At 41.0% G+C, this 24052-nt stretch overlaps 1 protein-coding gene and 1 long non-coding RNA gene across 3 annotated transcripts in view; both read left to right on the forward strand.

Annotated features, from left to right (window-relative positions):
• Positions 14429-17059, forward strand: LOC110393564. Its single transcript, XR_002435039.1, has 3 exons — positions 14429-14545; positions 15412-15476; positions 16328-17059. It is a non-coding gene; the product is annotated as an uncharacterized LOC110393564 (long non-coding RNA).
• SULF1 (sulfatase 1) overlaps positions 18980-24052 on the forward strand; it is a 156229-nt gene continuing 151156 nt past the window's right edge. For both annotated transcript variants that reach the window (XM_021386502.1, XM_021386504.1), the window contains exon 1: positions 18980-19126. The gene's annotated coding sequence lies outside the window, so the exon portion shown is untranslated. The remainder of the gene's footprint in view (positions 19127-24052) is intronic.

Below are 24052 nucleotides of genomic sequence, written 5' to 3' on the forward strand. Positions count from 1 at the left end.
AGCTAACTACGTTTAACTATCTCTTTTTGCAGCTGCTGGAAGAAATAGTACCTTCTGAGGTGCAATTAATAGCAGGACTATGTCATGTTGTCACACTTAAACACCTGAAATACACCGTCCTTGGAGAATCTGTGCCTTTGCCTGAATACCATGTGGGCAGAGTTGTAATGATTTTTGTCGCTGCTCTGACATTATTTCAGCATAATGAAAAATATGGAGAGAGCTGGGATTTCTATAGCATAGTAGAAATGAATTGCTGTACCTGTAGTTGTATACTGGACTCTTTTCCCTACACTTTTTGCAATAGTGAATTAAGGAGGTAGATATGCAATTACATATACTAGGCACAAAATAAAGGATCCTGATACACCCCAATCCTGACTCTTGGTGCAGACAGTATCCTCAATGCAGAAGGTTGATTTAGTTGTTTCCAGCAGCAGCTATTGGACTGTCCTCTGTATTTATACATCTGAAACAGTTTCTCTCTGAGCAATCATATAATATAGCACAACGTGACAAACGTTCTTCCTTTCTGACTTTTGAGCAGTTTAGGATAGAATGTACTGCAAGTCTAACGTGAATTCTTGCCGTAGTTTGCTTGGCTACCTTCTCTCTCCTCTTGACTACTTTGCCTTTTTACATTAAGAAATGGCTCTGGCACAAACTGTCAGAAAGCAGTGCACCAAACTTGTTACTGCACATGAGGCTGTCTGCATACATTAATAAGAACTCTGCCACTACTGTTAGAAATCCTTGTTCTCGTTCTTTTTTTTTCTGTTTATGGAGCTCTGGGGTCACTATATACTATCATTTAAATGCACTCGTTCTTTGCAGTGTCCCTCTGCATGCTCAGTCAATTCAGTCATGGGTCAGCCACGACACGCCTTGCTCCCAGGGACAAACAGGATTCCTCACTTCTGCACAGAAATACTATGCTGGATACTTAAGTTTGAGCTTGTCTTTGAAAGTAGTACTTCCTGAATCAGTCTTATCATAAAATTGAGCTGGTTTTTTTTTTTAATTTTCTGATCACTTTCTCTCTTCATTCCCTGCTTTACTCTATAGCATAATACTGAGACTTATTTTTTTTAAGAAGCACTCACAGTAATTTGGAACCTTTTATCCCTACCATGCACTTACATAGATATAAGGTAAGGTTATCCTTTAAATCAGTTTTTCTTAAACAGTGGGGGACAAATCCTGCTTATAGAACTGGAATGCCTTTCTTCATGGGGATGGAGGGAAGATGGGAGGGCTTGGAAAGAAAGCACAAGGCCAAATAATCTGTCTAATGCTTGGATTGTGTCTTCTGTTTAGGCTTGTGAGCGTAAGGTCCTGGAGAGACTTCTAGCTGGAGACAGCTGGGTCTGTTTTGACGCAGTTTATCTGACCAGGAAGCAAAGAGCAGGACATAGTGGTCTGCAAAGGCAGCAGCTGACTTGGAAAGTGAGGGGAAACCCTCCTAACTTATTTGTAAAATTGAAAATCTGCCAGTGGTCATAACCAGAAGTAGCTAGTCAGCTGTTAGCTTTATGGGTGTTGTTTGTTTGTTTGATTGATTTTCTTTTAGTTTTGATTTTCTTTCATTGCATAATAGCAGATAAGTGTTGTTCTTTCTTTCCTAGGACCTCTTTCCCTTTCCAAAAAGAGCAGGCCGTAGTAGTGACATTGCTACTGTGTTTTTCAATCAGTACAACCAGATTGTTGATAGAAAGTTTTGAATCCAGACTGAGGAAACTTATGTAACTGTTGCCATAGGGATGGGCTAGGACAGAGGGAAGAGAGTCATGGAACATAGAACTTCATTACAGAATCATAGAATCATAGAATTGTTTGAGTTGGAAGGGACCCTTAAGGGTCATCTAATCCAGCTCCCCTGCTGTGAATAGGGACCCCTACAGCTCAGGTTGCTCAGAACTCCATCCAGCCTGACCTTGAATGACTCCAAGGACAGGGTATCCACCACCATTCTAGGCAACCTGTTCCAGTGCTTCACCACCCTTACTGTAAAAGACTTCTTCCTTATATCTAGTCTAAATCCCCCCTCTTTTAGTTTGAAACCCTTCTCCCTTGTCCTATCACCACAGAGTCTGCAAGGGTCTGTCCCCTTCTTTCTTACAACCCCTCTTTAAGAGGTGGTACTCTTGTCTGGGTCAGAATACATTCAAATTCCTTGTATGATTCTAAGTTGGGTTTAGGGTAGGTCTTAGGAGCTTTGACTAGCAATCAGGATTACATCATTGCCACCCAAAATATCCCAGGTGGAAAGGATTTTATTGTGAACTGCAGCACACTTCTTTTTTCAGCAACTTGTTCTTTTCTTCTACTTTATTCATGATAATTCAGACTGTCTTGCTTTCTAATTTAAGATGTCTTCAAATGGTTTTTAGCCTCTAGAGAAAGATCAAACATCAACCATATATTGGTGTTTCCTCAGCTGATTCTTATCTCTGCCCTTTCCTCATGCTGCTACTCCTGCACACTCCAGGCCAGCTTTTTAATTTGTTCATAGAACAAGCAGTTACCCAAAGAGTTTCTCCAGGGGAACGTCATCTACCGTAGCTCGGTTGCTTTGCTAAGAAAGCTTTTCTTAGTTCACTTTCAAGATATTTAGAAAGAAGAAAGCTTTGCTTTGAAATTTCATTTTCCACAAGTTTGTCAGTTTCTGTCAATTCCTACTTTGGAGAAAGTAGTCACTAAGGGCTCATAGATATATATGTAATTATTTTTCCCATAAAATGTCTAGCACTGAGACAGTTATGTCTGCTGAAATATTTATCTTGAAAATGGTTGCAATGTGCAACTTCAGATTTGTTCTGAATACTTTTCAAAAACAGTTCCTACTTCTCTGTGGATAATTGAAGTGGAAATTCTACTGTTGACTGGTCAGGCATTAATATAATTTGTTAACAATTTTCTTAAGGAATACATTGGTGGTATTGATTTATAGCTGAGCAGAGGAAAAGCTTTGTTTTCTCTGTTTGGATATGAGTGCCAAAAAGATGACTGTTAAGGTACCAAAGTTTGGCTCAGCACAGCCTCTTCATGACAAGGTTTCTTGTGTGTTACTTCTCCCAGAAAGCCAAACTAAATGCTATATGCCCAATTTCCCTTGTGTTTTCTTTCACCATGACAACTAGCTAAATGTGACCTTGACTTGTAAAACTCTGTGTTGCCATCTACAGTAAAAGAGAGCTGAAGATGACAAACTCCTTAACCGTTTTTCTCCCAAAGGAGAAGAAGGAGTATTAAGTGATTTCCCTTTGGACATTATGGTAGGAAAATTCTATTTAATTAAAAATAAAGCAGAAAGAAAAGAGGTACATTTGTGTTTCAGGAATGAAAGTGTGATGTACAGCATATTTTACAAGGGTAGTTATTAGAATTGCTCAGACACTTTCCAACACTTTCCAAGGATACTATTTTCATACAAAAAATAGGTTTTTAACATTTTTTGGTATGCGCCTGAAGTATTTGCTCTTTATAAAATTCTCTCCACCCCTCTGTTTGTTAAGGTTCTCAACTATTAACTTGAATCCATTTTCCAAATCAGGTTCAATGAAATTGCTCTTCAAGTCTCTTGTGTGCCATACAAACCAGGTTTTCAACCAGATGCCACCTCCTGTGAGCAATCATAGGAACCCCCAGGATTCAAATTGACTGGGAATTGGGAAGAAAGAAAGGGGAAAAAAAAAAACATTGGGCTTTTGTTTAAAAGTAACCCAAAAATGCCAGTTTTTTGAAAATTATTTTTTTAAAGCTTTTAAGTGTGGGAGGCTTTCAACAAAATGAATGTCAATGAAGGTAAATGTTAAGGAAGGTGAAGGCTAGTAATGTTCCTTTTTCGTTGTTATTTTAACAGACAGCCTTCCAGGTCTTTCTTCCAGAACTGGAAAGCTAGAATCACCTTTCCAATCTGCAAGAGTTTTTTAACACAGATATCTCATTTTCTAGAGCTATGTCCTAGCTATCAGACTTCAGAGATGAGTTGTTCTTTAGCTGAAATTTGACAACCTTGCTGCAAGAATTATGCTTCACATGAAGGGCATTTTGAAGTAAGCATCCCTTGGTTACCCCTGTGCAATGAGCCCATCCTGCATAGTTCAAGAGAACACACACTTCTGACACAAGGTAAGAGTGACTCATGCTAGCCCTGTGTCAGAAAAGTACTCTCTTATTCTGTTGCACAAATTGGGCCAATTTTTAAGCCTTTTTAAATTGTAGTTTAAACACTCTCATTTGAAACTTTGTAAGCTTTTGGCAGCTCTGTTCCCAAAGAATATTTTTACATGTGAGCTGGATGTGTTCTGCTATTGCAATAGCCTGTTTTAGGCTGTTCAGGCTATCAAATCTGGTTTAGCTATGTCCGCAAGGATTTTCTGCCAGGTCCTGTCAACATGGAAAAAGAAGGTGTTGTATTTGAGTGCAAGAGAAACAAAGTTTGCACATCTGAATTGCAACAGAAGAAGTATAAACAAATGTTTACAGGAATGAAATAGAGAGCTCAGTTGGAAAAGAATACCTCTAGAGGAGAAGAGGAGGTTCAGAGGCCACTTTATCACTCTCTACAATGACCTAAAAGGAGCTTGTATGGAGATGGGGGTCAGCCTCTTTTCACAGGTAACTAGTGATAAGACAAGAGGTCGTGGCTTTAAGTTATGCCAGGGGAGGTTCATGTTGGACATTAGGAAAAACTTCTTCTCCGAAAGATTGGTGAGGCATTGGAACAGGCTGCACAGGGAGGTGGTGGAGTCACTGTCCCTGAGTTGTTCAAGAAACAGTGGATGTGGTTACTGGATATGATGGTGATGGGTTGCTCATGATGGGTTGGTCTTGATAATGTTAGTCTTCTCCAACCTTAATGACTCTATGATTCTGAGAGGAATTAGGGTAGGAAAGGGATTTGGATTTAAGGTAACAGGGCCTGATTGGGATTCAGGTGTTTTTTTCTATTCCCTTCCCTGTCAGATGGAAGGGAATAGAAAAAGCTCTTGTGTGCCTCAGCAGACCATTCTCTAGAGAAAAGATCACAGTCCATCTATCTGAGTCTCACTTGTCTGCAGGCAGAGAAGACCTCAATACACCCCCTCGCACAACTGCCCATGTGTCAGCTAGTGCAAATCCCATAGCATCAGGCAGTTTTCCGTACTCAGAAGTAACAGAAATAATTGTGATGGCACTAAGCTTTCCAGCTCCAGGGATGTTCAGCACAGGATTTGATATCAGAACAGGAGAGCCTTCTCTTTTCAATCAAAAGAGTTTTGTGAGTAAATTCCTGAGGTGTTTTCCCTTTTAGATACCAGGTTGGAAGAATATAATATTGCTAAGCAAAGCACAGAACGACAAAATATGCATGATGGTAGTATGCCTACACAGCTTCTTTCTCCCATGCACAATGCCCTGCCTCCTTGCCCATATGTCCCCATACTCCTCAGATTCAATGGGCTCATAGGAGTGTTCAGGGATAGTCACGAGGTCTGATGTTGGCCACCGCACTGAGGTATCCAGAATTGTTCTTTAGAGGCACTTACCTCTCTACGTTGACTGTGCAGATGTTTGGTTTCCAGCTTTAGGGTAGATGCAGGTGATGCCTACTGCTGTTATCCCAAAGGAAATCATCCTTCCTGCACAGAAAGCTAGACCTTTCTGAGAAATAATCAAAGGCGCTGTTGTTCACTGGGCTCCTTTGTTTGCTGAGGGGAAATCTGGCAGGATAGCAAGACAGGGAAAAGGAACCTTGTGGTTAAATTTTGGGTCACTCTGTGATTTGTGGCCATTCTGTGAAGCCAAATTTTTTTCAGATGGTCACTCATTTTTTGAATGCCTTTCTGGAGGGATGTGGGCAGTTTTGTAGAGAAAAAAAAGAACTTACTCTTGGAGCTGAAGTAAACAAAGTTACTTCTTAATGTGAAATATTTTTAAAAAATATCAGGTCCTAGTTGTTTAAATTACATGTTCCAAATACCTGTGGCCTTTTGACCTCCAGTTCCCTCTCTATGAAATGAGGGTAACACTTGCCTCTTGCAATGTGCCCCTGTCCTCAGAAACACGCTCAGAAAAATAAATTCATTTTGTTTGCAAAGCCTTTTAGATGCAATATTGTGAGGAGAGCCATGAAAAAGTTTGTGGGGAATTTAATAACTTTGTCTTCAGAGCAGGATATGAATTGTGTATAGTAAATAAGGCCTGCAGGCACAAATATTACATAGCTGCTCATTATGTGAACTCTGCCTGTCCTTTGCGTTGAATGAGAGAGGAATGGAGAAAAAAATAGTATGTGTATTCACACGGAAGCTGATTTTGCTGTATTAGCTTTTACTTACAGCCTTTTACTTTTGATACTTCTCAGCTTCTGTAAGCTTGCCTTGCCAGCTTTCATGGACTTTTAAGATATATTTAACATGCAATTAAAAAAGCGTTCTTCAAATCAGCAGGAGGTTTGCTTTGCATGTAGCTCACAAATTGCTCCTGGCTACATCGATGTTTTGATTCAGCTCAGATTCTAGGCAGCTGAAAAGAGTCCATAAATATGTCTGTTCCTCCGAGAGGGCCTTTTCACTGCTCCCCCATCTTGATGTCAGGGAATCTCAGCTGCTGTCAGTAAGAAAACCTGTGCTGATAAGAAAACTTTATTGTATTTTTTGGCAGTGAAAATAGAGGCAATTCCTCATAGAACTGACTGCTTAAATTAACATAAAATAGGTTTTGAAGAGCATTTTTTTATTCCTCACTATCTTTTATTTTGATATTTTAAATTATTTTAGTCACTCTGAAGATTAACCTAAAGGGTTCTGCTTGGATTCTCCTCTTGCCTATGAGTTACAGTGACCATCTTGGATCTCTTTGTTCTAATGTGGTACAGTGTATGGTACACAGAATCACAGAATGGTTTGGTTTGGAAAGGACCTTTAAGATCACCTAGATCCAACCCCCTGCTATAGGCAGGGACACCTCCCACTAGACCAGGTTGCTCAAAGCCCCATCCAGCCTGGCCTTGAACACCTCCAGGGAGGGGACATCTACAGCTTCCTTTCATATGAAATAGACTATCTCTGGTTCTTAAAATATAGCAAAGAAACAAAAACAATACACAGAATTAACCTTTCCAAACCATAACTATAGTGAGGTGACATGTTATTTCACATTATTTCCTGCATTCTTTCTATTTAAACAGAAATGTTTGCTTTCTTTGTATAGCCATAAAATAGATGATACTGTGAAATGAGCTTGAGTACAATTTGCTTTCATTTCTATGGATATTTTCCATCTTTTTTTTTAAGTATGATTCAAATATATACATCTTTTTTTCTTCCTGAAGAGGCAGGGAAAAGCTCTCTACAGAAATTTCTGTAGTTGATATGATGAGGTGAATTCCCTGCCTGCCAGAAGAACGGCTGGAGGTGAGCTGTGCCTGGGCTAGTGCAGAACCACAGAAAAGTCAGGTTTTACCTGTTCACATTTGAAAAGACAGCCTCCAGTACTGCAGTTCTTACCTGGAGTATTCAGCATGGTTTTCCTGAAACAGAGCTATCATGTAATGCATCATCACACATGCACCTCTCAACTGGAAGTGGAAGAATCTCTGTTAAAACCTGAAGCCCTACCTAATACATGCCAAGCCTACGAGTCAAGGAATATCTTCCTCCTGAAATCCCATTTTCCCAGTTAGTCGTTTCAGACATCTTCAGAAATAGCCATCTGTAGTGCAGATGCTGCAAGTTAAAGATCAAGTGGTAGACTTAATGCTGAATTTCACTTTTATGTTTAGACTTGTATGACCAGGTCTCGTTCTGTAGTGGATTTTTATGATTCTATTTTCCTCTTAAAAATATACGAGATAAATGCTCACAGACCCTTAAACGTAGCAGTGTGCACCACTGTAATTAATGCCCTGGAAAAAAAGAAAAACCTTTTTATTTTATTTTATTTTCAGTGTACAAGCCCTGTGGAGTTTGCAGATTGATTCAATTGCAAAGTTAGATTCCCACTGTGATCGCAGTTGTCAAATTGGAGAGTCTTTCTGCCTCTCCTGCCAGCCCAGGAACAATGGGTGCTAATTAAAACCCTGCTTTAAAGGGTTCCCCTTCACTTTAGTGTTTGCGGCTTTCAGGGCCAGACAGGGAAGGATGCCTTGTTCCGTTGATGCATATGCAAGCACTCAGTCAGCTGGGTGCTGGCCGTGGGTCGAGAAAACACTACAAAAGCCTGGTGCTTATAGGAAAGGGCTGGATTTCAACCTGATGAGGTTACTTAACAGACTAGACTGAAGGGGGCCCAGCTGTGTTTTCTGCCAAAATTTCAGGCACGTTTTAAAACAGCACTTGCGTTTTCATCGTTTGCTTCTATGGAAATGTTAAAGTCTCTGTCTTCTTCTATCAAAGTGAGTAGTTTTCTTCAAGTGCAAGGATAAGAAGTAGTACCACTGCCTTTTGTTTCCTTTTTTATCTGTAAGATCAGTACTTTAAACAGCTGGTTTTGCTGATCATCCAGGATGTCTGTGTCCAAATGCATATACGGAATAAAAATACTTTTCTACTTCAGGAGTTTGTTTCTTGAGCCACTATCTTTTTTTTTTTGTAAATGGAAAACATCACATTAGACGTTTCTGTCTCTCAGTTCTAAGACTTGTAAGAAGTATGCAGGCTTCTGCTGTTTCCAAGAAGGAATAATGGGAGACAAGCTGTACCTTGCAGCTTTATTTGAAAAAGTATATAAAATTGCTCAGTACCAGGTTATCATAGCGGCAAATAAAGAATTGTCTTCATTATGTCAGGCAATTTCAGCATGCCTGGCTTTGCAGCAAGAGCAAAAAACAGAAAACACAGCATTGCAAATAAACTCATCAATAAGCCACACGGGTTTTTGTTTGATGTCATTTGTAACTGACAACTTGATCAATCTTACATTGAATAGTCCCTTAGAAATACAAGAGTAATAGGAGCAGAATCTGTCTCATGTCTTTTGTTGAATAGCAGTTCATTTGGTGGCATTCACAGACCTGTCCTAGTCCTCATCAGCTGTTTTTCTTGTATAAAACCATCTCACCCATTGAGGTAGCAGAAAATATATCATGGGACAAATCATGTGTCATTGACAGTGAATGGTCAAAATGAACAGTTCACAGATAAGCTCATAGTTTGACAGGTATTATTCTAAACTTTTTTGTTGATCTCTGTGAAAAATGAATGGTCGTGCAGAAATCAACGGTGCCTTGCAAATAGCTCATCCAGCAAAACAGACTGTTAATCTATCCTTTATTCCTATCTTCAACATTGTCTAAGGAATTAGCTTTATAGATATTTTAATTAAAGGATTGATATTTGTTATTTTTATTTTTACAGCCATATGCTTTAATAATTAATAATGCTTAATAGAGCTACTTGCATGCTGAAGACTGCTTAAAAGACCAAAGATGTATAGGATCAGGGCATATGGCCTTTGTTGTTAGCCACATGCACAGAGGAATAAAGGCAGCTAAGCCCAGCCTCCTCTTACTCTGTCATTCAGTAGCTGTTCACACTGTGATTCCTGCTGCGGAGAGCAGACAACTGCTTTTCTTCTTCTTCTTTTTCTTTTTTTTCCTCTTTTCTTTTTCCAAGTTGTTTTAGTTCTCCGTACAAGTGGGGAGAGGAATGAGAAAGTTTAGGAGAAACGTGGCTCTGCCCCTTCTTTTTTCCTTCCCCTTTTACCAGGTGGGGCAGGCAGAAAGAGAAAGCTCTCAGAGCAAAGGAGAAAGGATCTGATCCGGTGTGTCCCCCAAACCACCCTTCCCATGGGCACGTGAACACAGAACCACAGTGATTCTGCCAAACCAGCAGCCCCAAACTCAGACACACGTTTGTTCACTGCAAGAGCATAGCTGTGTTTGTGCAACTCTCTGCGTGGGTACTTAGCTCTGAAGGACTATGGTGGTCATAAAACAACCACCTCCAAAATCTGAGCCCATACCTGTACTTAACATTTTGTCTTGCTAGGAAAAAGGGATAGGACTTCTCAGGGAGCCTCTCTGTATAGCAAACATCTGGAATGCTGCTAAGAACAAGTTCTGCAGAGGCCATTGGACATGGAGACAGAGCTCAGCACCTCCACCTTGTTCACTGGAGATTTCTCAGGGAGACTGATTTGCTTAACAGTAGGAATCAAAATAATCAAATCACAAAATCTATTGCCAGGCCTCTGTTAACAAATAAGTGAACTGCTTTTTGCCTGGTCACAGGAAAAAAGGGTGATTTCTCAGGTGCTTGGCTAAGGGTGCGAATCCAAAAAAAGATCAGCAAAACCCTGTTAGTGGATAACTCCTGGAAAGGTACTCTAACAGAGAACTTCCCACTCTTCTGTCAGCATCACCACTCTTACCTGGCTGTCTCCTTTGACACGTGTGCTTCATGAACAGGCTAATGTCTCCTGGTCAGCATCATACAAATTTGCTATAAAGGAGCTGTACCCTCAGCCTTCTGGTCTTGGTTTCTCATCTCCTCATCTTCACATCTGCTGCCACGACTGCCACCTCAGGAAAAAGCAACACCAGCTCAGGGCTTCAATTCCCATCAGATAAATAGCTCCAAATGATTTAATTTGCCTCGGCCCATCTATCTCCATTTTCCTAAAGGATCATACCATCTGTTCCTCAAATTGAAACTATCTAGCCAGGAGGTAAGAAGATTTTCTCTGGAACATGCTCCTGATTGCTCCTGGGAAACCAAGTCATGGATTCCTGTGAGACTTCAATAAACCTTGTCCCACAGTGAAAGTGTAAAACTGGATCCTGCGTCTCATCTGCACGGTGATCTTCATGAGGATACTGTGTGAGAGAGGCAAGAAAAGGGATCTCAGTGTTTCCACAGTTATTTCGTGCACAACAGTTGGCCTGTCTTATCTGATAGGTCCCATCCGCCAGCATGATAACTTTGTGTGCTTGAAGGCTGATCTGTTGCATATGCTTCTTCACTTTCTGTCTTACATGAATAGGTCTGATGTAAACCTTAGCAATTCGCTACTGGAACAGATTTTCAATTGCAGTGAAATGGGGAGTGGGAGCAGAGGGGAAAAGCATCTGATTTTAGGGACAGTGTACACATACAGGGATTTCGTGATCTGCAAACAAGTGACTAAGCTGATGACCCAGGAAGTTGTTACCTGACAGCTGTAGTGCATTTGTTTGGTGAAGGAAGATGAACCAACCGTTAGTTTTGTGTAAAGGAAGAGGCTGCCTGAACTTTGCTGGATGATTGGCAGTATTTTTATGAACATGCCACACATGGACTTTGAAATGCTGAATTCTTATCTTTTTATAGCATTCTCCAGTGAATGGCAGTGTGTCTCTGATAAGTAGGTCTCTATTTGCTGAAGGACAGTAGATTCAAAGTTAGTCACCAAATTTTTCTAACACCTAATTTATACAGCTGCTGAATCTTGAATGAAGTACATAGGTGCTCCAATTAACATAATTAAATTCAAATGAGTTTCTTCTTATCCTCTGTTCTATCAGTGATGGCTACTACCACCTGTGGGAGTGCAGAGCGCTCACATCCTCTCTTGTACAGGAGAACTTGTGCTATGCAGGGGTGAGTGAGGCTTGCATGATCCTTCTGTGCTTACCCCTGGCTCTGTGAATCCATGTGAGTGCTTGGGCTGCTGGATGGCAGGAAGGTCTGGAATGTATGGAGTAAGGCAACACTGAAATGTTTCCAAGCTTGGCTCTAATGATGAACACTCTTTTCTGTGTGCTGATGCATACATCTTTACCAAGACTCTAATAAACTAAAAGCTTGTGATTACTGCAGTGCATGTTTTAATCCAGATCTGTCTAGTTCAAGCAGGTTACTAGAAGATCTGTCTTTTAACCCAGCCTTTGTCCTCTGATGAGTCCTTCAGGAGCTAAATACTGTATGAGTTTGAGGCTGGCTTGGAAATATCCTCTGATTAGTCAAAGGTAACCTCTTCAGCCTTGTGTTGGTAAGGGTACCCCACTTGACAGGCACACGTCCTCTGGAGCTTCCACTCTCTCTGTTTTCAGAGAAGAATTTGAAAAAAGTTGTTAAGGGTCTATATACCAAAGGGAAAGTATTTATTGTCATTTTACTCCCTGTAAAAAAAAAAAATCTGTTGCCACTAAAGTCTTCGTAGCTCTCGGTGTTTTCGTGGGTGACAGTGATGGGCTTTAGTGTGTGTTTATGTTTCTGACGGCCTTTGAAAGCCTGTGCTTGGCCACTTTAGTTCTACAATTTGCTACAGCAGCACAGAAATGAAAAGCTTTTGCACCGGAACAAAATGTGACACTGTTTTGCAGTTTTAAATGTGTTTTTCAAAGTATATGTAGGTGAAACTTCCAGCAAAGAATGATGGTATGTGGGTAGATGTTGATCAAATAGGTGAATAATTGTAATAAATTTACGCTTACCACATCAATTACAAGCATCCTTTTGGTATGTTGTGAAGAAACATTTTCAGAAACTGTGCCACTTAATTTAAATGTGATTTGAATACAGAGCTAAGTAGATTCTGCTGGTGTTAGTGACAAAGTGAAGGCGAAAAAGGCAAAAAAAAGTGGTGAAGTGGTACCACTTGCTGATGGTGGAGATCTCCTATATCCATACCTTATGCAGAATTTTACTATTTCCTGCTCTGGCAAGCCATATAAGATGTATCAGAGAGTATTTTGATAACACAAGTGCATTTATATGTCATGATGAGACAAATGCCCATGCTGAAACTGTAGACCTTCAAAATGGGGAAGTTTGTTCAAAAGTGACTCCAGCATACGTTTTTACTAAAATATCAAAAACTGCTCTCTAAAAGTGGTAGCAAGTCTGAGAAAAATCTAACAAAATCACAAAAAAACACTGCCTTCTGTTCCCTGTTAGTGCTGAGGGCCTTAGCACTGCATGCATACTACATAAATAAACCACTGTGATCAACACCTGAGAGCTTATAAACGTCTGAAAAGTATGGTGACAATTTGCAGAACTTCTGCATTGCTCCCTCATGCCCACTTACAAGCTATTGGATAATCTGGAACCTGTTAGGTGGTACCATATACCATTGTTTGCTGGTCCCCTCCAGTCTCACACAGTGCAATAATAAACACTGCAGGGATTGCCTCAGTTTATAGAGGGGAGTGGCAGAGCCTTGCAGCTCTCCATGGCTTTTTGCAATGCAAGAGTGCCTGATAAAATGAGTTGCAACTGGACTGCCTTGGCCACCTGGTAAAGCCATGCCTGCTTTCAGCTACTGGTCTTACATCATAGCAGTTCACTGTTTTGACCCAGGTTTGCAGTATCTTTAATCCCATGCGACTGAGTGTTTGCCTTACTGTATTTTATCACTTGGGATATGATTGCTGCAGGAAACTAGCTCTAGAAAACTTACACATTGCACTCAGTTCGACTATAATACTATGGATTCAAGTACATTTGGCTCCCAAATTCCCCTGAAGCTGTTTGCAGTGAGCAGATGGAAATTCCATAGAGGTCTTTCGGCTTGGTTCAGAACTGACCTGAATGACTGTTACCCATCAGGTGTGACTGATCATTAAAGGCCTGTAAGTGTTTCCAAGCTGTTCCCCATTTCATTGCACAGTTTGGGTGCCAAAAAAAAAAAGTACAAGTTGTCCATTGATGAAAAAGGAACAGTGAAAAGAACATACAGTATCCTGTTCACCTTCTACCCTCCTCTCTCCTTGCGTCTTTCCTGCTCTTTTCCCCTTCTTCACCGTTTCCCACATGTATTCCCTTCACATATCCCTCCCATCAGTAATTCGCACACAGTCTAAACTGCTTCTGAGTCCTATATTTCAATTCTGGTGTCCAATAGATGTCTCATGGATTTATGATGAATATTGTCCTCGTGGCACACCAGATTGTTTCAGCACATATGTGTAATGCCAAATCAGCATAGAAGCGCATGACTTTGTGACTACTGTGTTACTCATTTACACCTGGAGTAAAATGTATGCCCTTATTTCTGTCACTGTGGAGCCTGGGCCATTACATAAATTTGGTCATGTATAAAGCTGGATGGTTTGGAGGACTGGCAGTGGATACAGCACCCATCCCTTGTAAATTATCAGCTTAAATTTTAATCAAGTAATTTAACCAAAACTTAATTCTGTGCAATGCTCTTGTAAAAATGAGGTTGGTCTCCCAGTACATGTTTCAACATGGCAGTTGATTCTAATTAGCACCCTTAGTGGCTACCAGAGCACCAGAGCCAAGGGTTTAAGCATGCAGGGAAACTCATCTCGTTGTCCTGGCCTCAGGTCAAGGCAGGTTGTTGAATAAGCAAATCCTACACTTGCCACAGCTGTAGCTGCCTTCTATTTTGTAGGATTGAAAGCCTTCCTCAAGCATGTTGTTTTCATTAAAAAATCATTTAAGTCTGGTCTCATTATATAGTATAGGTATTTTCTCTCATTTTTGAAGAAGTTTTAGAGTTAATAGGGCTTTGGTCTGAGTCAGGATTTTGAACTCTCTGGGATCTTTGTCCTAGATTTCAGCATTGGCAGGTGGAACTCTCTGTAGCCAGCTGACATTTTAGTGGCTACTTTGTGAGTCAAATATCTTGTTTTATGTTTTCCTTTTTGGTTTGGATGAGTTTATATGGGTTTCTGAAGTATTTGGGAAACTTGCATGAGCTTCATGGTGCCACTGCACCTTTCTTGAGCCAAAGTTACTTTCCTCATTGAGAAATTCACTTCAAAAGGACTTGTGATGTTTTTTAGATTACTGTTTCAGATGGCTTTTATTTCCAAATGTCTGCATCACTCAGAAAATTTGAGTTTATCCTATTTTGTGGTATTTCTGATTTATTCTTCCTGTTTAGAGGTCTCTTTTTTTCCTACATGTGTCCACTTCCTTCTCACACCAAAAAAAAAAAGAAAAAAAGGAAAGAAAAGAAAAAGAGTAACCTCTGGTGTTATTTCAGTTTGAGGAAAGAAAATAAGAATGTGAAAAGATTCTGGATCTCAGCCATTACAATGAAAAACATCTGTTGAAACCTTTGCAAGCATAAATTTATCTTACCAGAGGCATGATTATTGATTAAAAGTAAGATTATTTTTTTCCAATAAGTTATTACACTTTCATAGCTTGAAAAGGGAAAGATTGAAACCTGTTACACTTCGGTGCAGCTGCAAAGCAGAGTTGGACAAATTCTGTTCTGTGTATTATGGTCTTCTGTGCTGATGGTGGTCTGGACTGCTGGATGATCGCACAGTGCTGGCTCCTTTGCTCTTTTTCTCATTCTAAATTACATAAAATCATTCCCTACTGTTGTGTTTCCATGTAAGCAACCAAACAAAGCACTATGGATGTATCGTGATGTCCCAAGTCCAAGGAGTGGCTGCTGTGACTCTGAATGTGAAAGATAGTTTGAGGCGAATCTCCTGTAAAACTCCTATTTGTATTTCAACAGATCTATCATATCTAAGGAATGCAATGTCTCCAGAGTTGCGAGGACATCAAATTCCTATGGCCAAGGTTAGTTTTGGCAGTCTGGGTATGAATGCATGCTATGCAGTCTTGCTGGGATACTGATCTGTTATGGGATCAGTGCTGGAGTTGGGACTTGCCCTTGCTTGAGTCATAACAGTGGATGTGAGGAGCCAGGAACGGCTGGAACTGGAAGGCTGACAGCCTCCCTCCCCTCCAAGAGCAGGCTCTTGTGGCAGGAAGCCCGCAGGAGGCCAAAAAGACTTGCTGGAGAGCTCTCCCTGTTGTCTTCCCCTAAAGGATTTGCACTGTAGAACCAGAAAAACACTATTTTCCACAGCAGTTCACATCACCCTGCTTTCTTCAGTGTGGAACTTTGCACTAATGATCCTCTTCACTGGAATTTATTTTCGGGGACTTCTGCAGAGTTAGCAAGTAAAGCAGACTGTGGTGAAAGAGTACTCTGTTTATTTCTGTTCTAACTAAAAATGTATCTTCCACAGAAAATCCCCTGTTCATGCCTCTGTTTCTTTTAATCCTCCAAACCCGAATCTAATCTAAAGGCATAAATCACTTTCCAAGGTACAGTGAATTCAAGGGGTGTGCTATGCTGCCTCAGACAGCAGCTAACGAACCTGGCCGTGGCCTTACTGAGCAACATTTGATAGAAATTGTAAATGATGCCTGTTTTTATTGGAGTGAAGTAACATTTAAGCATAAGTAATATAGATGATAAGCTTGCAACACTAGCAAACTGAAAAACACATGGGAACCCTGTGTGTGCCAATTCAAATACGGCTTTATTAAATGCACCTGATTTGGAGCTACCTTTTAGTATTCCGTTTAGCAGTTTAATGAGAACCAGTTATAACATAGTTTTTTTTTTTTTCTCTGTTCAGCATTCAGCGAGCTACACAGCTGACATGCATATCAATTTAGGCAGACGGCATCAGCAAAACACAATGAAGGCCTTTACTGTAAGCAAATGCAGGACATCCGTGTGACCTTCTCAACCACCCCATCATTCACACAGCCATCTGAGAGCATCTGAAGCAGAAGCTATCAGTGTTTCCTTGAGACCTTGTAACATAAAGCCCGTATCATGAATTGAAGAGCTCAAGCTGTTGACTATAAGGATCCTGGCACTGCGACTAAAGAATGGTACCTAGCGGTGTCCATTCGTACGTTAACATCTGCAGCCCTTGAAGGGGCCACTTGCTGCTGAAGGCAGGGAGCAGGCTATTATGGGCAAGTTACCCAGTCCTCTTTCAGCTGCTGTTTTGCTGAAGTGCCAGGTGCAAAAGATGTGCTCAGAAAGGGACTATAGAAAAAAGTAATGGTCACATCAGTTACAAACTGATAATTGCTCACTCGGTATTTCCTCAACATTCAGCCATCTAGCTGTTTCAGTAATCATTTTCCTGTTCTTTCTTTCTATTAGTGGTGGGCTAAATATTGGGAACTGTTTCCCATCTTTATAGCTCTAAACCTCTATTGAAACCCTCAAGTGTAATGTATAGCATTAGCTTCAGCGTGCATGATTAATGTAGTCACAAGCTTAGCTCTGGAAGGAATCCATCCTTCAGTTTAGCTGGTGAATGGCCTCAAATTCTCCCCTCTCCCCCATCCACGTGCAAAGAATTAGTCACATGCTTTTATTTCTCTTTTTAATTATTATTATGATTTTGATAAGTCTGGTGAGAGAAAAAGCTGATGGCTTGCCACTTCCCATATTCACAGTAACCTTCTGGTTCTGTTTTCAGGTGGCACAAAGATGATGAGGGTCGCAGAGCACTTTACATCCTTAATAGTTTAGCTACTGCACCTCCAGCTGCTAATTTAAGTTAGAATAAAACAATTCAAAAGGATAAGCACAAAAGCCTGCTGGCATCTTGTCCTCTTCCTTTTCCTTTCTCTTTCTCTTTATTTCCCTTTTTCTTTTCCTTTTTCTTTTCCTATATTTTCTTTTTCTTTCTCAGAAATTCTTCATCTTTTTTTTCCAGCCAAGATACTATGAGAAGTGACACCTTTTGTGTGAAGTAATTAAATCCTTACTTTTTTAAGATAGTCAAATTACAATTGAATTTCATTATTCCTTTTCTCAATTAAGAATTCTTGGCTTACGTAAGTACTTTGAGAGCAAATGCAGGTTGACTATGTTTTACTTAGGCCCCAGAAATGTAGATTCTTCTTTTTTTTTTTTTAACATCCTACAGAGTTAAATTCCATGGCAGTGTATACAAGTTAGTAAAAGAGGCTAAAAGAAACAAAACCTGGAATTGCCCTTTCTCCGAAGAGAAGAGGCCAATTATAGAAGCTGAGATCAATATGGCATTAAAAATCAGTTAGAGTGCAATGCCAGATGATGACAGATTATCATATGAATTAGATCTTTGCTAGAAGGAACAATTATCACAGCACCTGTTAGAAGCTTTCTGTTGTTATTTCAGTACAGAAAATCTCCTCTTATCAATGAACAAAACCCTCGATAATATCGACTGAAAAGAAAAAATGCTGGCAGATTCCCCACTGTGGTAAAGAAGTCCGGGGGCTGTGCAACAGATAAAATGCCCACTGAAATGTGGTCCGTTGCAGGTGGGGATCTATGAGATGGAAGTGATCAAATTATTCTTAGATTTCTCTAGGCTGCGAGGTTCCTTATAGTGATCCGCAAAGCTGGCAGTATTCATGAGCCCAGAGCTGTTTTCTTCAAAGCTGCAAGAAGACTTTGACTGACAGTAGTGGCAATATTACACTGGAAGGTTTTGTGATAAGGATTACATCCAGCCATTGAATTAACATAATATAGAAATCCCCAACAACACCTGGAATGAGAAATGATACCTTCCCATAGATTCAAGGGTCCCAAGGGTCTCTGGGGTTGCTCGTTGTGCTGTTGAAAGTTGGGATGGTGAAGCTCAGGAGCACACAGAGCCTGTGCTCAGCCTCCCTTGCTGCCAGTGTGTGCTGATTGCTTTATTTCTAACCTCAGAAAACTCAAGACTGGCAAATCTGGGGCAGGATAATCTGTCTAATCCTGTTTTTCAATGTCATTCAGCCACAAACAAAATTTGTTGTGCGCATTGTATGTCATTTTTGATGAGCATTATTAAATCTGCTCTGTCCTTATCAGAATGAAGGATGAGCCTACCCCAAACTAAATAGAAGTGGATCCTACAAATTGCCGCTGTCTCTCCGAGCAGGCACTTCCCTGCTGGCTGCCAGCTGATGGGTGTTACTTGCCCCTGCTATTTTGGGGTGCTGAGCCTGCTTTCTGATGGCAGCTCACCATCCTGGGAGAAACCAGCAGTTCCCTCCCACCATTTCAGTATGTTGCTGTACAGAAGTCCTGCTCTTCACTTCCCTATGAGGTGAAGAGTGCATACTAAAAACAAGTATAGATTTTCCTGTGGTCATTGCACTGAAGTACAGAGCAGGGAGCACAATCCTTACCTTGGAGCTGCCGTGCCAGGCGAGCAGCGCTCCCGGAGCCAGCTGCCCTAGGAGCTGGGCTGCATGGCAATGCCACAGCCGGCCATGCTTTGTGTGAGTGCCCTAATTGGAAGTGCCAGGTCTCATCCATCTAGCAAAGCGTGCAGTGAGCAGAGCTGCCTGCCTGGGCTCGGGACTGTCCTACTATGCTCCTGGCTGAGAAAGGAACTGTAATCACACCCCTACGGTATAGGCGACTGCTTGCGGTAAGTGCTGCATACGGCAATACCTGGGAGCAGAGGAAGGCTGGGGAGGGGGTTTTGCCACTTGTCCCTATTACAGTGAATGCACACGGTGTTGTTCTGTGTTCTCTCTTATTCCTGAACTTTTAACCTCATCCTACCTCTATCCTTGCTCAAAATGACAGCCACCAAAAAGGGGGGCAGGGGGAATGCTTTCCATTCCTTTCTCTGTCTAAATATGCAAATATACAAATATGTTTAAGCTGGCTGTAGTCCTTGGTACTGCTTTCTCTTCCGCTGAGTGGCTCCATCCTCCCAGCAAATGTGCTGGTCCACATGAGTAAGAGGAAGATTGTTTCGAGGTGAGGTGCTTTACTGCAGGACAGATGCCAAAAGAAAGGAAGGAAGCACTTAGATTATTTTAATGCACAATAGTTTTATTGATGCTCTCAACTTTGAGCTAATGTATGTGGTATTATGAGCTAAGATATCCAATTGTGTATACTCCTATTTCCAAAAAGGATAACTTTTTATGGAGTATAATCTCTTAATGAAGAAGGCTATTCAGTTTCCAGTTCACTTCTTTCTGATTTGAGGGTATTATAAAAGAAAAGCCAGAAACAGTTCTTAAGTTTGCCAGCGAGATCCACATGAGTGCATATCTGTCAGTGCTGCCCACTTAGCTGGTGGTTCCTCTGAGGAGCTTGACAGAAGGTCAGAGCCATCCTGACAGCTCCATCATGGGAGTACGCCACAATGATGGGCAGAGTCCTAAATATCAACAGGACCTCCAAATACCCCCGCCTTTAGGCTGCAGAAAGACAATATGTTTGTGTAATGCAGGAAAGGCAATCTTGCATGAAATGGGTCTTTAGGACAGAATCGTAGAATACTTGCAGATTCTGGGGTGCCCAAGTATTTCTGCATCCTAGCATGGGCTACCTGAAAAGCACTGAACTTGTTTTGCAGTTGGCTATCAGAGTTTTACCCATCATGTTAATAAAACTGTGAGTTGTTAAGTGGCAGTCTTGTTACATTCCTCTAAAATAAACTCCAACAAAAGATTTCTAGATTAAATTTTCTCCATTTGGGATTTTATCATAGTGCGTATCTACAAGTAGTAAACACTCCACATTGTAAATGGATGAAAATATTTTTTTCACATGTTCACTCTGTGAAAGAAACTTGCAAGAAAGATAAGAAAAACAATAATTGTTCTTACTTTGCATTTTGCGAGAGTAGGGTTGTCGGCAGGTTATAGCAAAGCTGTTCTAGGATCAGGTTTGGAATTTATGAATATATGCCTTGAAATCTGCTATCTATACTCTTGCCTCCTGCATATGTGCAGTTAAATATATAATTAGGAATTTAGAAGGAACTGGTTTAGATTTTCCTGCTTGGTTTCTCACTTCAGTGCTGTTCAGCAGTGGCAGTGGGCATTTTGAATTTCCAGAGTTAAAACTGGGAAGTAACAGTGAGCTTATCACCTGCTGTATGCACAATACTGGCAGCTAATAGAAAAGTAGCTTGGCATGTTGAGGAAACTGAGAAAGGTTGACATAATTGCTCCCAGGTGTGCAGTTAGAAATCTGTGATGTTTTGTTAGATACTATTATTGTTCCATGGAGCCATTGTGAACTATCTAATGACTCCAGAGGGAACATTGTGAAAAGGAAATGTTGCTGCTTCCTGGGCACTCAGAAGGTAGCTTTAGTTAGCAGCTATGTGTTGAAACTGAGATTTTGTCCTGGTAAATGAATTGGAAGATAAGGTATGTAAAATGCAGAAGGGGATATGGTGGAGACAGACTGGAAGGCATGGAGCTAGGGAAAAACTTCTTACCACTACATGGGAGAAAGGTCCTGCTCCTGCACCACAGATCTTCCTCTGCCACATTCTCCTAGCACTGCATTTTGGCAGCCCCTGCCATATGCCAGCTCACCTCCCCAAGCCAACAGGAAAGGCAGTGAAGCCATGGGCAATTAAGATTGAGTATTAGGAAAAATTTATTCTCAGAAAGAGTGGTGAGGCATTGGAACAGGCTGCCCAGGGAGACAGTGGAGTCACCATCTCTGGAGGAGTTCAAGAAACGTGTAGATGTGGCACTGAGGGACATGGATTTGTGGGCATGATGGGCATGGGCTGACTGTTGGACTAGATGATCTTAGAAGACTTTCCAACCTTAATGATTCTATAATTCTATTTCTCTTCTGCATATGGTGGGTAAAACAGCTCAGATAATGGGCCCTGCCACAGGGCAAATGGGAGAGGAAGGAAAGAGACAAGGAAGAAGGAAAGACAGTGGAAGGAATGGGGCTAAGGAGAGCGAGCAAAAGGTGGCATCAGCTCAGTGTGTGGAACCACAGCCTGAATGTGTGCTAGAGGCAGAGAAGTGCATCTGCACAGCACTCTGTCCAGCTTAACTGACTGCAAAAAGAGCCTTTCAGAAGCTGACACTGTGTTGGGAACACTTATCCTTTAATAATAACATCCTTTATGTAAAAAAAAAAAGCTGAGTAATTTGGATCTGTGACAAAGAAAAGTGAAATTTTGCTTCATTCTGCAGACAGGATGTGGGTGTTTACTTGAGTGAGGGATATTTCTATTCTTAAAGAATTGTATCATATCCTTATTCTTGCTATGCTGTGGACTAAGACAGCCATTCGTAACTCTTTTTGAAACCACCATATTCTCCTTTTCACATTCTGACTTAAAGATGGTCCCTGGAAGAGACTGCAGGGGAAAACATCTGAACTGCATGATATGTGTGCATACAGAGAGTTGTAAATGTCCAGCTTACGATCCGCAAGTGTGATGCAGATGTTTCAAATCATATTTACGTCCTGTGAGTGTGTGGTGCATAAGCAGCGACCAGAGTGCGGTGTCCCGGATAGAGGGATTACAATGACATCCTTTTGGCGTAGTCACCAAATCTTAAGAATACTTTGTGGTATTTCTGTCTTTATTAAAAATGCTTTGCTTCTGTTCTTGTACCATCAGTTACACAAGCAGTGACTGTATGGTGTTTCTTTGCAGGCCTTGATTTTTAGGTATTAACAAGATTTACAAGCAAAGACAAAATACCATGGGATCTTAAGGGTTTGATAGAATTCAAATAAGCTGAGGATCCTTTTTCTCCATGCATCTGATGGGTGAAAAATATGGCTAGCTGCCATCATAACCCCCATGGAAAACTTTCTCGTTCCCTTTTCCTACAGATATATTCAGAGAGCAGTAGGCCAGTGCTAAACCACTTTCAGGTCCTGCCATTTAATTACTGTCCACCATTACAATCAGAGCTACATAACATGTATTAGAACTAGAGTTGATCTCATGTCTTGATAACAGTGAAGTACTGCTGACAGCAGCTGAACAGGCAAAGTCCTGGTGCCTCATTGCTGCAGCAAGCACCATCCCCCTCTCACCAGTGACTTTGAGCTTATTTGGTATTCTGCAGTCAGACCTCCAGCTGCAATGCAGATGTAGCCTTAGATGGGCCTGTTTAAAGTCCTACTCCCACTGTCCTAATAACTTTTTCTGTGGTAGTTTGCACTGCAGTGGACCCTAGGCAGGAAATCATCCTCAGCATTTTCGTGGATGCCTCCTGACTGGTACGCTGTTGGGAAGCCTGGGCAGCACTTTGGGGTGTCTGGAACATCTCAGCCCTAAAGATGAGCAAGAAGCAAGCGCAGGAGGAGTCTCCTGCTGCTGTCTGCAGAGGGAAGCAGAAAGGATGCACTGCACCTTTTCCTCTTCACCTGAATTTGCCTACCTAGTTTAACTGAAGGAAGTAACCTATACATGGAAGGAAAGAGGAAAGTGAGTAGTTGTTAGTAGGACCATGGTATCTATCTGACTCCATGGGGAAAAGAACAAAGGTAATGGTGAAACACCGTTATGTGACTGTAATCTGTAATGATAAATTATATCATCAATACCTGAAAAAGCACAGCTGAAGTTCAGCTCTTTGGGGTTGGAACCAAGAGATGCTACTACAAGAACACTCTACTGAGGTTAGGGTGTTTCAGTGAGAGGTGATGCCATTAATCAGTAGACAGCCTCAGTCAGCTGCCACCTCAGCATGGTCTGGCACCACTATTTGACCCCTTCTCCTTCCACTCTACCTGTAAAGCAGAACCCATTTTATAGAGGTATCTAGAGTCATGTGCGCTAGGGCATGGTAGATGCCCTAACTGAGAAATCTATCTGTTGCAATTTGCATACTTGCCAAGGTAGAAAAATGAAATTGCAAGAAAAGCTTAAACTGCAGATAATTCTGTCATAGACATCTATGACTCCAGACTTCATTTGGAAGCATGCAGGCCTTGAATGCTTTGTTCAAGCACAAACTGAGGAGGAAAAGATAGCATTTGCAAAAGATACGACTGCCTGATTGTTCTGGGACATAGGACTCACATGCTCCTATGTGGGTTTTAAGTCAGTTGGAATGTCCAACTACTTCTTTTCATGAGGAGTGCTTTCTGATAAGAATGTTGCTGACCCATCCATCTGCAGCTGTGAATGGTCTGACTGAAGGTATAGAACAGAATATATCATATATATATCTAGAATATGATGTGTGCTCATGACTTTTCTGTCTGCAGTGATCTTTTAATGAGTGGCAAGATCCCTGGAAGAAATAAAATAATTTGTCCAAACCAAGCACTTAATATCACTTTGAAGCTAAATCAAAAACAAGCAAACGAGGAAATTAAAAAAAACTAGCAAATTAAGGCACTGACTAATCTTTATGAATATTCTGTCTAGGACAAATGACCAGTTGGTCTAAGCATACTTTGTTTAACTGTATGACAAGCAAAAACTACTAGAGTTGGAGTACTTAAAATTTAAAGGTCCAATATTTCCCAGACATTTTCTTTTTTTTTCCCCGAGTGCAGGCCTTTACTAATTAAGAAAGTCCAGCTTTATAGGTGGAGCAATACCAAAAAA

This window comes from Numida meleagris, chromosome 2, assembly GCF_002078875.1.
Source record: "Numida meleagris isolate 19003 breed g44 Domestic line chromosome 2, NumMel1.0, whole genome shotgun sequence".
Classification (NCBI taxonomy): Eukaryota; Metazoa; Chordata; class Aves; order Galliformes; family Numididae; genus Numida; species Numida meleagris.